The sequence below is a fragment of the Protopterus annectens genome, chromosome 2.part0 (assembly GCF_019279795.1).
Source record: "Protopterus annectens isolate FY-2018-M chromosome 2.part0, PAN1.0, whole genome shotgun sequence".
In the NCBI taxonomy this organism is placed as follows: Eukaryota; Metazoa; Chordata; order Ceratodontiformes; family Protopteridae; genus Protopterus; species Protopterus annectens.
The window spans coordinates 1,731,543,785-1,731,554,702 of record NC_056728.1 but is presented as its reverse complement, the minus strand read 5'-3'; positions in this window follow the sequence as shown (position 1 = coordinate 1,731,554,702).

Genomic DNA, 10,918 nt, shown 5'->3' with positions numbered 1-10,918 from the left:
TGTGGCACTGACATAAACCACAACTTTGAAACAGATGCAAAGAAAATCATCCAGCCTGACATGCTGCCACATTCAACAGGACAGGATTATATTAAGAAAACATTCAGTGAAATGTGTCTTGATGCAGAAGTCCATGGCTGAATGACATTTTCTACAGTATGTGGCTCGATGTGTTTTCTATTGTTTTCACGCATGTAATCTAGCTTCTTCCATAATAGAAACAGTGAGGGAAAACATTTAAGGTATTAAAATAGAAAGCGTACTAGTGGTTTTATAAATGTTTTTGAATGTGGTGTTGGGATTGATTTCAGATATACAGTGTTAGAAATGGTGCATCAGAATCTTTGGAAGAGACTAAAAGGGTTTAATTTTGTACAGAGGATGTAGACAGCACAGCCATGTCTGGAGTAGATTAGAGTGCCAATAAATAGAAACAGGTGTTCAGTGGTTTCCAAATTAAATGTAAAGGGTGTGAGAAGAATTTCTATTTAAATATGCTTGTTTTAAGTAAATTTAAATATATGTTAATGTTCTGGAGTTATGTCTGAACATATGCATATGTGGGTTTGAACAATGTGTATGTGTGCATTGTGTGTGTGTGTGCGTGTGTGTGTTTGTGTGTGTTGATCTATCTATGCACACAAACAATCAAACAATACAGACACACACACACACACACACACACACACACACACACACACACACACACACACACACACACACACACACACACACACAGGCACCAGAAGCTGTTGAAGACTGGGAGGGGGGTGGGTGGGTGAGAGAGGCACTTAGTGATCTAAAAAGGGCAGTGTTTTAAAACTATTTACTACCACAACATAGGTTCACTTATAGGGCATTTTAAGCTTAGCCAATTCTCTTTTGGTGCTTGAATTAACATTTCATAATTGGTCTTACATATTGCATGGCTGATAATTGTATATCAGCCCTAGTGAGAATAACTGTGATCATACCATAGATAATTCGAAGGGCCCCATGTAAGGGATGCAGCATTTAGGAACTGCATCTCTCCATTAGTGACACGAGGTGCAATCCTGGAGTACATTGTCTATTACCCACCCTTAGATCCAAGTTGCATTTGAATATGGACAGGGATGAGCTTTGTTTTATTTGAATGGATACTCTGCTCTGGAACAGTGGTAGCCTCTGTGATATATATCCATCTCTCCACAACATTCAGTTTAGATACCTGGACTAAGTATTTCTGATGCCATTTTACTTGATGATGTTCAGTAGGTCCATCGGTATTAGGTCTGAGGATGCCTTTTATTCCAGATACATCACCTCTAAGCACTCTGTAGGATACTGAGTATAGTTGGGAGACCATTTTTGTTTTAGACACACCCTTTAAGAATTCCTGGTATCTATACTTGAGGTTTTTGGACGACCAATTTATATTATGGAAAAAAGGTGGGATTCATGAAAAATTCCTAGACCACCTTAATGGGATCTGTGATTATTTTAAATTTACAAGTACCAGTGGAGATATGCATATTAATTATTTAGATGTGAACCTGAGTAAAGATTCTAACTCTATTAGCTTTCAGTCTTGTATGTACAGGAAACCAACTTTTTCGAATGACTATTTAGACTTTACAAGTAGTCATCCCTTATTTGTGAAAATAAATATTGTCAAGGGTCAAATGGTTAGGGTTGTTAGAATGTGTTCTAACTTTAGGCTGGTAGAAGCTGAAACACAATGTTTGTCTGATATGTTTTTGGCCAGGGGATATCCCACTGACTTTGTTTCCCAAATTACGGACCAGGTTATAAGTGAATGGGGTTTTAGATTTAAACCTTTACTTGGGGCTACAGAGGTGAAAACTGACCAAACCCAGGAGAGTGTAAGAGATTTTTCACATACAGTGGTACTTTTTCATGGTGAAACCTCAGCCAGAGTTAAAAATATTATTAAAAATAATTGGACTATGTTTAAAAGGAACAAAGATTTATTGATGGCTATTGGTAATGAACCATCATTCACTTACAAAATTAACAGTAACTTAAACAATTATTGGAAAACCCTAATTCGATTAATAAAGGAAGTACGAAAGGGACAAGTAAGTGCAGGGCATGTGATTACTGTAGGTACATTATTGATACCGCCATGGTCAAATTAGGACCATACAATATTGAGGTAACTTTTGGAACAGGTTCATGTACAACAACAGGCCTGGTTTATCTTGCTATTTGTCAAAATTGTAGTTATTTTTATGTGGGGAAAACAGAAAGGAGACTGAATAGAAGGATTTATGAACACTGTTACAGTATCACAAAGAAGGATGAGAAAAAATGCACTTTATACGCATATTAGTATGAACCCTACACATTCCTTTCATTTTGGTATCCTTGAAGTAGTTTGTAAAAATATTAGGGGTGGGGATTGGACTAATAAATTACTTAGAGTAGAAGCAAGATGGCAGCTTAAATTGAACGCTACTGAAGCCCCAGGCATTAATGACCATATAAGTATTAAACCTGAATTAAAGTTTAGGGCATCTAAACTTTAAAACTTGGGTTACATTTCCTGTTTTTCTCCTTTAATTTTTATAGTTTTTAAATGGTACAAATATATGGTTTTCCAAAAACAGAGTATGTTTGTTTTATTGTTTTAGAAATGGGCACTTTTTACATTTAGGTATTTCCACTTTAAGAACTGATTACTGTTGATTAATTAAGACAACTGTTTTGTATAAAAGTGTAGCAAAGCAATGGTAAAATGTTCTGATGAAGTCTGATGATGAAAGTGCTTGACCTTTTATCTGGATTGTACTTGGATTGCACTGGTTTCGACTATCTTTTGGATATTCCATTGGATTAGTTTGTAATAAAACATTTTTCTATTTGGGTTGTAGGATCATTGGCTACAGAGTGGTTGTTTTTCATTTTTTTATTTATACTGAGTATAGTGATAAATCTTTGAGGTGGTCCATGCAAGATCTATTGTTTAGGGCTTGTATCCTTTTAGTAAGGTATCTATGTGGGTATTCCAGTTGTTGCATGGGTCTGGACAGATACATGCCAAAGTGGGTATTATATAAAATGATTGAAATAATGAGGACTTTGTAAACGGGGACAATAACATCTCTAAAATAAGTCACAATCAATTTGTTTAAAAGCTGTGCAATATAGAAAGACTTTCTTATAACTCTGGGCACATGTTGGTCAAAAGTTAGGTCACTGTACACTAGGGTTGCCACCTTTTCAAATGCCCAAAGTGGGACAATTGTGGTACAAACATCAGATTTTGTAGCCCAAAGCATACCGATGGCCAGTACAAAAGACAGGAATTCACTTTTTTGCCTAAATGAAAGCTTATTCTTCTAGCATTTTCATTGCTTATTCTGTTTCTTATAACATTTACGTGTTTCAGATACAGAACAACTGTTTTATGCAAGTATTACATAAAATATAGAAAATAATTTTGCCCTAAAATTTCAGGACATTGCCATTTTTACAATTTGTTTGCAGGACAAAACTGCTCAAAGAGGGACTGTCCCTCACAAAGTAATACAGGTGGCAACCCTACTGTACACACAAGTTCCCTAATGCCAAACAGCTGGGTCATTTCTCAGGGGGCATTGTCAATTTGGCAGTTCCCCTGGAGTAGATGACTTCCCAAAGGATACAATAATGTATTTTTTGGAGTTTAGTTTCAGTTCATGATTCTGGACAAAGCTTCCTGCATGATGGTTAGGTCATTTGGGGATTCAATAATTGCTCCTAGCTTGCAGTCATCTCAAACTTAGTCGGCCAAAGCCCTTTGGTATCCCTTTTACTTTTTTATTTACACTTGAGTTTCAGACAAACACTGAGCCATTTGCTAAACAAACAATATTGTCTAGCAATGAAAACAGACTTAGCAGGAGCAGTAAACTTCTCTGCCCTTAAAACTCACAGTCTTTGAAATGGCATGAAAACCTACATTCATTTTGCATTTGGCCAGTGCAAGAATAAGGTTACCTCTAGGCTGTTTTCAAACCATGGGTTTCTTACACATTTTTAGCACCATGCATACATGTATGCGTTCTTTGATTCACCTTCTTGATTGTATTAAATTACATTCCTTGTATAATACAGTATCAATTATTAGAATGCGCTTTAAATTTGTAGTTTTTAGCATTCTTCTAGTAAGCAATGAAACAAAATGTATGAACCAATAATGAGAAAACTACCCATTTCAGCAAACTTCAACCATAAAAGGCCACTCAAATGTCTGTCATTACACTCCGCCATTCGCAGTAAATATGCAAAATCTCTGCAGAAGTGAGTCATATAAAGAATTCCACATTAAAGGGATCTGTAACTAATGATGAGGTTGCTGCTAACAAACAACTTTATATTTCATTGTTTCATCAACAAATAAAGTGCCTGTTGCCCTATAAGGATAAATTGCCTATGTTACATTAAAAATGGTAAGCTAGAAATATTGCAATTGGGACTGGATGGCAAACTGATAACATGTTCATAGTTACTAGGTAACTCCTCCAAAGGAGGACATTCACAGGACTGCACCATCTACTCCCTTTAAATCACAACACAATACAGTATCAGTTATCCATTTGCATACTGTGGGAGTAGAACCCACAGCTTTCTGCATCAAAAGCAAATATACTACTTGTTGTGCTACTAATAATGCAAACAATGTCATATAAGCAGCACTAAACTTATTTTCCCCTGAAGCTGTCAGCTCCTTGTAAAATGCACTTGACACTCAACTAAATCTTTCATCTTGGCTCTTGTTCTTTGCACACAACACACACACACACACACACACACACACACACACACACACACACACACACACACACACACACACAGACACACACACACTCACTCTCTCTCACTCTCCTCATTAAATATGCCAAGCAACAGGACACAAGACTCCTTTGGTAGTGACTCATTTTTAAATAATAAAATGCAGAGTGGAAAAGGCTGACATCTGATGGATGTGTGCTTGAAGCTTAAATGTTTGCACTTTACCTCTGCGTCTTCAGGATGCATGTGTTACAGGCACTAGTATACCCTGCAATCTTAATAGGTTCATAGGTTCATAGCTGTTTACTAGGCGAAAGAGCACAAGGGCCTCATGTATCCCAAATCTCTGACAAGTTCTGGTACCTTTGATAAGTGTAAGCAGGCGCCTGGGAGATGAACCATTTACAGGTTACCTATGGCCATGAGGTTTGGGTAGCAAGTGAAGGGATGAACCTAAAGATACAAATGGCAGAAAATAAGCTCCTTTGCAGGGTAGCTAGGATTACTATCCATCACAGAATTAGGATCTGGGCAATGTGGGAAGTACAGTCATTGCTGTTGTGCATTGAGAGGAATCAATGGAAGTGGTTTATGCATCTTGTCAGGACATCCCTCAGCATCTCCCAGGAGGTCAGCTACATACAGTCTACAGAGGGGAGGTTATGGGAGAGTTTCAGGACAGTTTGGAGGCAACATATCTCTCAGCATGCCTGGGAGTACTTGGGAGATCAAACATGATAAGGTGGAGACTTTTATTATGAGTAGGGAAATCTAGTCTACCTAGCTCAGAATGGTATCATTGCAAACTTCACCAGGATGAGTGACTTAAAAAGTAACCAGTGGAAAAAAATAGTTGGCATCCTGCTCTATTTCTAAACACATAAATTGTTAAATAACAACTTGCCTTTCTGAAGGAACTGACTCAGCAGGGATTTAAGTGCAGCATGACAGAACAGAAAAATGAAATTAAATGTCATGAGGGGATAAAAAAAGCCACACAAACACAATTAAATGTGCTGAGTATGTAGATATGTGATAGAAAGACAGACAATGTAATAAGACAGACAACATCATAGTAACTTTCTTTCACATTGAATGAATTAAAGTCCCACTGGCTTCCTTGTATCAGAAAAAGAACGTTAAAAGAACTATACTATAACAAAGGGGTACAGTATGAGACCAGATTACACAAAGCATCCTTTTCACAGCAGATATTGAACTAACTCAAACAGCTTTCAGGATGAGATTGTCGATCAATAATCATCAGTCAATTAAAGAAAGTCCCTTCCTCTATCTTAGTCTGATAGTTTAACTGAAAAGGTTAAGGCTTCAAAATGTAAATGAGCTTCATCCTGTAGTCCTGGGTTTTTATTCACTCGACATGCACTTGCAAACACTATGACTCCAAGCAAGTCACTTAACCAGATAAAGTGTATAAATCATGAAAAGATAATCTGTTGATAGCCAATATTTATCACTTAACTAATAGGTGAAAACAAATCAACATACTTGTGCTGTTTAGAAGTACTGTGAAATTACTCTGAGTGTGCTAACCATACCATTCAACTGTACAGATTTTCACAGAATGTCCAGATTTTTGCCTCATATTTTTGGTTTGTTTCTCCTAAAATCTGTACCTTTCTGGCAAATAGCTGAGGACTGGTGTCATTAAATAATGACAGACATTTGAGTTTAAGACTCCACAGCCTTCAAAAAATTCATGCTAATGCAAAACCTATTATTCTATCAACATTCTAAGGTTGTAAGAGCAATATTTAAAATCTTTCCCTATTTGTCCCACCGTCATTTTAGGCTTTGTCCAAATTTTTTGATCTAAGAGGTTGAGAGGTATGGTGCTAACAACCAAAAAATTACACAAGAGGTACACTGGTTTATCACCTCTGTCAGTTGACCCCTTCACATCAGCACACTGACCACTTGGTTGCCTTGCTAAGGATACTACAGAATTCTTGAACCTACAGTGATAGGATCTAATACAGATCTATGTTAACATTTCCTTACAGAATATAGTGCTTTGATGACATTTTTCTCCTGTTTCAGTCACAGGTGTCATTACTTAGACTCTTGGACCAAAAAGAATCAAGCCTTAAGATCAAGTCTGTAAGAGGTAAAGCCTACATGTACGAAGGTCGGCTGCTCAACCTTGAGCGATTAATTTTTTGTATAATTTAAAAACACTGTGAGCTAAAAGTCTACCAGGTATACATTACTAACCATTTGAAGACTGTACAGCTAGACCTGTGACAAAGGCCAAGATTTGTCCTAATTGAAATCATAAAAACATCCTGCATCACAAGGTAAGATATTAACTAGAATTCCTGCTCATTCTAATTCTGTCAGCAAGATAAATAATTCAGTCAATAAACTTACCTGAAATGGGATAAACTTCTATCTCATACAACATTTTAATCCATTATACAAAGGCATTTCAAAGTACATCTAATTGTAGTCAAATATCAACTGCTAGGACTCACTCACTCACATCTGATAACTACACATTCAATTTGATTCCATTCACTGGTAAAGTGACTTTTCCTCTCTGGTAATGTAATAATTGAAACCAATATGACTGATGGTTTTGTAAAATAATACTAGCAGACAATACTTAACCTGATCCCTTTGTATAGTTTCAGTGATAATTAGTGTTCAGCACTGTCCACAGTAGCAGCCAAATAGGCATTACTTAAAACTGAAGTGCATGCTACAAAGGAAAATTAAATGGCTCGCAGAAAGCTCAACGGAAGAACAACAAAGTGAGATCTCCTTAACTGGAAAGCACTTGGAGGGCAGTCACAAAAGTGATTTCAACAAAAAGGGGCAGGGGCAACATAACTTTCCTTAAAATTGAACAGCACAGCTAGTTTTAAATTCCACACATGCGCATAAGTGTGCCTAACATCTTATACAAACGTAATCCATTATTTTGTGTGTGTGTGTGTGTGTGTGTGTGTGTGTGTGTGTGTGTGTGTGTGTGTGTGTGTGTGTGTGTGTGCGTGCGTGTGTGCGTGTGTGTGTGTGTGTGTGTGTGTGTGTGTGTGTGTGTGTGTGTGTGTGTGCTAGATTTCAGGATGAGTGCACATGAAATATGTCAGTCACTGTTGGTCCTGGATAGCCCTATAGGTTCATAGGTTCATAAGTAGGTACTAAGCTATTGGCCCAAGGGCCTAAGTAAACCTAGCCAACAAGATTCCCTGGCTTACGCCACCCAAGAAAGTTATTTTCCTGTGCCACTGACGAGCAGAGACACAGAAGTGATCCCCGGGGTGTATTTCCTATTTCCCATCCACTCATCAAGATTTTTCTTGAAGAGTGCTAATGAAGAACTTTGCTTGACATAGATGGGTAGCCTGTTCCAGAGTATGGGAAGTCTCTTGGACAGGAATATATCCCTCCAGCATGTCCTGTTTATTGTGGTGACAAGGATTAGGTCCCTAGAGTGTGTAGCTCAGAGGGATTGGGATTTCTTTAGGTGTAGCATAACCAACAGCTCTGGATTTGACATAGCTTTATATGTAAGGCAGAGATCACCTCAGAGTAGGCAATATGCTACGGAGTAAAGCTGGAGTTTTTTGAGATGGTCTGTGTAGGGCATTTGTTTGAGGCCAGTAATCCTCTTTGTGAGGTACTTCTGTGGCCTTTCCAGCTGCTGCAGATGTCTTGTGAGATACATTCCAAAAGGGGCATTGTACTCTATAATGGGTCTAATGAGTGTCGAGTAGAGGGGAACAATGACCTATTTTTTCCTGGATGAGAACCCTTTTATGGTGAGGTGTGCCATGTAGAAGGACTTCCAGACTACTGTGGCGATGTGATTATCAAAGGAGAGACTACTGTCCACCTGGGTCCCAAGGTCTCTTATCACACATTCGGTGTTAAGTAGATTGCTGCCTAGACATTTTGCAATGATTTTAATATTGGCCATTTTAAAAGGGAACCAAGGAGCAAATCAAAATGAATATACTACAGAAAGATTATTTAAGCTTTAAGTCATAAATGCACCCATAATATAAATTAGAAAAAAAGCTGTGGGCAATATACTTATAGCGATGCAGCTGAAATGTAACTGATGACCCATTAGTGTTGTTCATTCCATTTATGTGAATATGTTAACAATTGTTAATCTACTGTAGGTCTGAACTGAGATAATTAGCAATGCAGGTCATGCTGCAAGTAGCTTCAATTAATACACTAGGGATTCTTTATATCAGAAAGCAAAAGCAACACTTTAAAAAAGAGCCTCTGAAATGCAGAATGCAATGCACATTAGATGATGATCCCTTTTCAAAAAACGTGTGAAGCATTTTGTGCAAAAAAGAAACAAATCTGCCACCAGTCACAGTATGAAATACTTGATGTGATGTCATGGCACTGAGGTATCGGTGTATAATGAAACACATCGTACTGGAAGTTTCATAACACTTATAGCCACCCCCTAGAATATATGATTGTGTACTCATTCAGAAACCTCTAATACCATAACATGTTACAAGGTTGATTGATTAACTAATGGCACATTCTATTTGCCTTATCACACAGGCAATCAAAATAATGCCAAATATGAATGCTTTAACTATTTAACATTAATATACCTCTTGAGCTTCTGCACTGTCAGTGACACATCCTCATTAAGCTGTGGAAAAGGGACAGCTCTGAAGATTATTTTATGATGATTTCCATTTCAAAGGCATAACGTGATGGAAGATAGCTCACTGAATATCACCTGCTATGAAAACATGTCATACAGCTGTATTTTTAAACCTCCATTTAAATGAAATTGGTGCATATTTGCAAACAGCCTGACTTTCTGCTGCAAACGAATTAAGTGATCTCTTTGAATAAAAGCAAAATTATTATTTTCCTTTGTGGAAAATAAATATTCTATTCTCACAAACTATACTTGTTTAAAAAGGAGGGCTAGGTCATGGAACTTTTAAGTCAGTGGTTACTGCAGCATTGTACTGATCTCCATCAGGATGAACATAAGTTCCAGCATTCCTTTCTTTAATGATGACTTATTTGGCCTTATGTGGAAAAGAGTCACATGTCAAAGGTTCCTAACTTGAGTTGTGTAATTGTTGATATACTTACCTCAGTGCATGCTTTTCTTCTATTATGTATTCTGGGCAATGGACATCCGGAGTCCAGGATAACCTTTTTCTGATTGCAAACTACATGCAGTGCCAGAGCTAATCAGCAGTCAGTGACACTGTCAGGTGGATAAAGTTGCTTATCCTCATGTGAGGAATGACATGAATATGCCTGCAGCATGTTGCTTTTCTTGACTTATGCAATGTTTTTTTCATGGATGAGTAAGTAATAGCCACTTCTGAAATCCATTACTGAGCAGTATAAATGCTACATTCAGACTGTTCATTTGGTGTGCTGTTTTTCAGGTAATATAAAATTTAGCTTATCGTTTTTTTTTTTTTTTTTTTTTTTTCTGCAGCACACAATCAGTCACTGGCAGTCTTATTATATATTTCCACACTAGCACAGTTTCCTCCAGAAACTCAAGAAAAGAGTCTACTCATAGGCATTAAATATCAAATGAATATTTCATTAATATGTAACATAAAGGAATCCTGCAGGTATTAAAAAACTCTGCTTACTAGAACAGTAACTGTTCAGATTATTTGGTTTACTACTGTTATATCTCATTTACAGACATGTAATCATCTTACAGTAAATTCATCTCTTTTAACACACACCATTCCTTCATTTCCTTCTCAGCATTTTGGCAATCCCCTCCAGTGTTGCAGCATGGCAAAAATCCGGTAGCTTTATGGAATGGACACCTGTCACTCATGCTTCAGATGCTTTTGGTAGTAAGTGACTGAATAAAGACCAACCCCAGGATTCATGAAGCTCGGCACAAGGCCGGCGTTAGGCTTGCGCTGACCGTGCAGCATGAGGATGGCACAGTAGCGCCAAATGCATAGTAATGAAGCCACGCTGCCGACACAGCCACGTACACAGTAAAGGAGCGCGAGTGCATAGGGTGTGTCGAAGTGCCGCACAGAGGCGTGAAAATGGCAGATATCGATGTGCAACCTAAAATGCTTGCATATAACAGGTTGCAAGATAGTAACCACATCAGTGTCCCTGGATACTGAAATGT